Source organism: Muscardinus avellanarius, assembly GCF_963383645.1.
Source record: "Muscardinus avellanarius genome assembly, chromosome: 17".
Taxonomy (NCBI): Eukaryota; Metazoa; Chordata; class Mammalia; order Rodentia; family Gliridae; genus Muscardinus; species Muscardinus avellanarius.
The window spans coordinates 1,501,001-1,507,500 of NC_137803.1; positions in this window are offsets into that span (position 1 = coordinate 1,501,001).

Here is a 6,500-nt window from a genome sequence, read left to right on the forward strand (position 1 = left end):
CAGAGGGAAGCCCTGTCTTGATTTTCTTCTGCTATAGATTATCTTCTCTCATTTTGAATGGTATATAAATAAAATCTGAAACTATGTTCTTTCCTCTGAGTAAAGGTCTTTCACTCACACTAACGTTTTTGATATTCATCTATTTTGCTTTATCAGTAGTTGCTGTTATTAAATATAGACTGTCCCCTGAAGAGCTCATGTATTAATGTTCAGAGTTAATGTAATCAACTCATGGGGTTGTGATTTCTTCAGTGGATGAATCCATCGTAATGGATTTACTGAGTGGTAAGCTACATAGGTGGGCTGTGCCTGGAGAAGGTGGGCCCTGAGGATGTGTCCTTAGGGTTGTGCTATTGTCTCTGAATTCCCTTGCTTGCTCTCTTGCTTCCAGGCTTCATGACATGAGAGCAAAGCCTTGCTCCATCCCTCTCTCCACTTTCCAGCCACCATGCCCTGAGCTCTGCAGAGCCCGGCCTCACACAGACTGGATCCAAATCTCCAAAAACTGAGCTAATCAATTGTCCTTCCCCTAAGTTGCATGGTCAGTTCTTTTGGATTACATCAGTGAGAATGTTAACACAAACAGTGGTCCATTTCTTTTTATATGACTAGTATTCTCTAGAACACAGGGTTTTATTTATCTTGTCTAAATATGCACAGGTAGAATTGCCACATTTATTTTTATTTTGATCACTTTTGTTTTTTACTTAAATATATATTGAAAGATAGTTAATGGATTATTTGTCCATTCAATAAGATAAATGTGCATGAGTAAACTTTGATAGAAAAGGAACTTAAAAAGCCTGGCATGGTGGCGCATTCTTGTAATCCCAGCATTCGGGAGGCTGAGACCAGAGGATTGTGGTTTGTGGACTCAGCTACTTAGTGAGACCCTCTGCAACTCAGTGAGACCCGGTTTCAAAGTAAAGAAAAGAAACTTAAAAATTTCCTAAGTTCTGCTGGAATCAGGCTTTTGCTAGGTAACTCTGGGGTCTAGTGGGCTCTAGGCTTGTCTCAGGAACACAAAGGCAGTAATGCTAGGACTTTAACCAGTGTGTCTAGGCACTATATTTAGTACAAGATTACCTACTTTTGAGCCATTTTCTATTTAAATGCATTTAAGGAAAACTTTTAAGATGTGGGATGAGATATTTGCTATAATTAGTACCCTTCTACTGAGTTCCAGAGGCAATGTTTCTTAGATTAAAGGTGTAATGAGCCAGATGTGGTGGTACATACCTGTACTACCAATTCTTGGGAGGCTGAAACAGGAGGATCACAGGGTTGAAGTGATCTCGGCAACTCAGCAAGGCTCTCGGCACCTAGCGAGACTGTATTTTCAAATAAAAAAGAAAATAAAGCTGGGGGCATGACTCAGAGGTATGTCATTCCTGACATGGGCGCACACAACATCCGCATATAGTCTTTAAACATCTGTTACCCTATGTAAGATAAAACAAATAGTAATCCAAAGAATGAATTGGTTGATAGTTTGTTGATATCGTAAATAGCTATATCCCCACTGTGCAGTATGCTGAAGTATCAGGATAAGCCTATCTTTATCACTCAGTTTTCCAACTCAGATTTGCACTAACTATGCCTTTGAAACAAGGAGCTCGATATTGAGCAGCCCTCTGCGAGGGTCCAGTGCAGCACCTCTGGTCCGGCCCCCGGGTCGACTGGGATGGCTCCACTGGCTGTGTGAGCCAGTGTGGAATTCCAGTGAGCATCATCCTCTGAAGACCCCTGGCCTCAGGAGGGAGCAGTCCCTAATGGAGAGAGTCCTCAAGACAAGCCACTGACACAAGTCTCAACTGGTTCTGGTGCCGTGGAATGGATTTCAGAGAGCTACATGTCGGATGGATGCCGAGACTATGTCAAAACATCAGTCACAGAAAGACAATGCTCAGCATTCCTCCCATCTGAAGACACATAAAATGAGGTGGGTAGTGAATGATAAGAGTAATGCGACAGGACCATCACAAAGATGAAATGGAAGCCACGAAACAACCCGCTTTGTTTACTATTTACTCGAGTTGTGTGTACCACAAATTAAATATGATACAAGCTATGTTTCAGTTATTAAAAGGAGGTCCCCCATAGATTCAAAGTGTTAATAAAAAGAGAAAAGATAATTGCCCACCCACTTAAGCACCCCATATTCCATTCCTCAGAATGGGGATGGTTTCTTTAGGTTCTCTTGTGATTACTTTGAAAGCTATTGTGAGTTTATGAGGTGCTTTAGCTTCTAATGCTGCTTCAAATGTCAATCTCTGTATTACTGAAGGACAATTAGGCAAACCATGTAATTGTATTGTCACTTATTAATTTCAAGCTCCAATGTCATAAATTATATGCTTTAATTAATACTATGTCAATGGCAGTCTGTAACTTTGAATGCATACGGAGGTTAACAAGAATACATAATTAAAAGAAAACAGCGAATAAGGGCACGGCTGAACAGTTTATAAAATTAGGCAAGAAAGCAAGTGTTTTGTCAGCATGTAAGCATCGTGATTAAAAGAAGGATGGGGGATTAATAAACGAGAGCAGAGAAACCACAGAGCAGGATAGAAAGGAAGGAACTCACAGTAAATGAATGAAAGAGCAAATACCGCGGGGCACTTTCAAACTCTGAGGCTCAGGAAACCAGGTATCAAGGTAAGAGATATTTTCTCAGGAAAGTGAATTGATTGAAATCCTCCTTTGATTTCTGGGCTCAGGGTGGGGATCTGGGTAAAATCATCCCTCCAGTTTCTAATTTGGCAACGAAACCGAGAGCCCCTCTGCTTGGGTTTGGGGATAAAGAATGATGTAGGCTTCGGGGTCCCCTTGGAGCTATGTTTCGTCTTCCAGGACAGCAGTGCGATGGTGGGGGAAGTCTAGGTGCCTGCATTCTACCTCAAGATAGCAAGCAAGACCGGCATCACTGTAGGGAGTAGATACTTTTTCCCCATAAAATCAGAATGGGGATCTTCCTAGAAATAAATGTGGGATTCCCATTAAATGTAATGCAGAACCCTTTTCCCACCCCTTCACGCTTGATCCATCTGGGACATGTTAAAACCCCGGTTGGGACATCCTGCCCACAAACTGACGTGGTCTCAACAACCACCTTGTCGATACACTGTAGACTGTTTCTTCTGTCCGCTAACCTTCCATATTCCCATAACAACATCTGTCTCCTTCACCACCCGCCATCCCTGCTTAACTGTTACTTAGCCATTTTACAGTATTTTCCTAACTAACAGTGGGTTGACTGAAATTTTCTTCAGACCCTGCATCCACCAGCACTCTTGCAGCTATAACCTAAAGATTGACTCCATAACTTAGAGGAAAGAAAATTTCCTTTTTTATTGTTTCAGTTTCAGTCTATGTGAGCCTGGGGACCACAGATCTCAGATCATGGCAGCAGGAGGTGGAGGAAGAGCACATGAGTTGTGCTCTTTACATCACAAAGTATGGAAGCAAGAGAGCAAGCCAGGGGGGGCAGAACCATGTGTAATTCCCAAGGCTGCACCCCAGAGGCCACCTCCTCCAGCCACAGCGTACCAGCCTATGTGGTATCACACAGATAAATCTGTGACAATGCCTCTGTCTCCTCCTCCACATCAATGCTGCCTATTAATAAGTGAGCTCTCCGAGGACATTTTATGTCTACCCACAAGGGCCCTATCCCTATGTCACTTATCCCATCCCCATCCCCATCCCAGGATCTCTTACCCCATGTATCACTCAGTAACTCCCCCACCATGGCTTGGTCACTCATTCTGTCTCTGTGCCTGTACCATCACTTTCCCCAAAACCTGACAAGAGGAAATTAAAATTCAAAGGTACATTGATGCCTTTCTGTACATGCACTTGTTATCCCGAGGCATACCTGAGGCTTCCAAGGAAAATGGCAGTTCAGTAGTGGAACCCCAGATGTGGGTTGTGGGTTTCTTGGGCTTCGCAAGTTATAACAATCTTCCTGATTCCCAGAGAGGCAAGTTATATTAAAGAGAGAGACCTTGAAGCAGCCTGTCTCATGAAGAACCCTCTGGGAAAACAGTCCAAACCCCAAACTGATGCACCACGAAGATGGAGCACAGAGTGGTCCAAGGACCAAGTGTCCCACCAGCTCAATTACTGGCACTGGGGCCATCTCACTGATACTGAGGCCTCTGGAAACCCGGGCCTCAGTGATGGTATTCATCCTGGCAAGGGGGAGTGGGCGTGTGGTATGACTCCCTGGGACAGAGGAAGGGTGCACCTCACACAACCCCTTCTCCCTCGCTGAGGCCCTGGCAGGATTCCTCACCATGATGGAACACATCGACCCCATGAGGCCCCTCTGCACAGCTTCACCCCATTGTAACCAGCCTGCTGTTACTCCAAAGTAAGCTGAGGCTGCTAAATGCTTCTTTGAAACGATCATAAAGACCGAGCATGCTCTTAACCACCATGCAGCAACATTGCCCCTCATTTTATCATCATACTTCAACTCCTAGCTTTTGAAAGAGATGATTCAATAAAATGAAAGGACTCAGGACAAAAAGGTTTGGTTGATTTGGGGGGGAATAATCTGAGTATTCAGAGGTTGAGAAATAATTAAATTCTATTCAATAAAACACCATGGAGGAATATAGATAATTACAAAGATGATATTGCTACTGTTGGATGAGGAATCTGCGGACAATGGGATTTAATTGCATTATTTTTGTGACTGCAATAAGTTCTATATGGGCAAAAACACCAAAGAAAGATGAGGAAATTAAAGTGCTTCCTTTGAGCTTATTGTCCACTTCTACATGGATGTCTGACCTTCCTCTTTGTGTACTTCTTCCTTGCATGAGCATTTCAAAGCCCTCCCCCTTCAGGAGCCAGGCCACTGCACAAGAGTGGCTCCGTTCTCCCGCGTGGACCAGAGACCAGAGACAAGCCATCCAGAGGGCTGTGGACGCGGGTGGGAAAAGACACTTTGAGGCTACACGAGGTCACAGAACAGAGGGTGCCCTGGTGTGTCCCAGAGAAGAGGGGCCTCAAATTTCCCAGGGGAGGAGGTAGAGCAGTCTTGAAAACCAAGTTTTCAAGATGAATGGGAAGAAACACAGGCACAGAAGATTACAGGCAAGAAAAGAGGCTGGAGGAGTCAGAGTGCAGCCTGTTCATGAAGGACTTGGTGTTTTAGTCTGTCCAGAATAAAGTCATTCATCTTTCTGTTCTACCCATCATTTATCTATATCTATCTATCTATCTATCTATCTATCTATCACCTACCTGTTCACCTGCTATTCAGTCAGCTATTCCAGCCTCTCTCTCACTCTCCCCCCCTCTCTCTCACACACACACACACACACACACACACACACACACACACATACACACACACACACACACACACCTATCTACTAATACACCTACACTCTTGCTTTAAGTTTCTTAAAATAAGTTTTATTAAACAATAAACTAGGCGACCTTTTGGTCTCTCTTCCTCTATGTTAGAAGCACACCTGCTGCTGCCATAGCTAGAAAAGAGATCCACGTACTCTTGGACTTGAAGTGATTCCCCTCCCCTTAGTTTGTAAACCTGCAGGAGTCAGACAGCTGTATCACGTGTGTCTATACTGTATGGTCCCTAGCTCTCTCCGTATCTCTGCTTTGTATCTAAATCTGTACCTCTTTCTGTGTGGATGCCTATGTCCCTACCTCTCTGGGCCTCCGTGCCTGCAGCGCTGCAAATTTCTAGGTGAAATTTGGAGCATGGTCACAGGCCAAGAGAGGTTGAAAAAAGGAGGGACTGTCCCAGCTGCACCTGCTTGCTGATGGAGCTCCGTGGTGGAAGCTGGTCGTATGAGCATCATCATGTCTAGACACTGTTAGCACCTGATTTGCGATAGACCTTGTTCTGCTTGATATTTCACATAATTTACCTACAGTCTCTGAGTTTCAGTTTCTAATAATCAACTTCCTAGGAAAAAAAAATAGATAATACAAAAAAAAAAAAAAACCCGCCAGGCCTGGTGGGCACGCTTGCAATCCCCGCGCTTGGGAGGCGGAGACAAGACAATCGCGCAGGTTTGAAGCCAGCCGTGCTGGTGTAAGAGACCCTGTTTCCAAATAAAAAAATAAAGTAAAACTAGGTCTGGGAGTGTAGCCCAGAGGTAGAATGGTTTCCAGGAATCCCAGTACCACCAAACACACACACACGCGCGCGCACACACACACACACACACACACACACACACACACACACGACCTGGCATAACATGTATTTGTTTAATTAAAAACTTATTTTTGAGCCTGCTGGTTTTTGGGGTGTTACCTGCTCCATCTCTGAGCTCAAGGTGGTCTTCACCATGTGAGGCTCACTCCACTCTGGGGGAGCCCCATCCCCCGCCAACCTGCACCCCAACCCCACCTGGGCTTTCTTCAGGAGGAAAGAGTCTAGGTGGTATTTGTCATCTCAGTTTTCTAGTATATGAGCTGGGTATAAACTTTGCCATCCAGGAAACACAGGA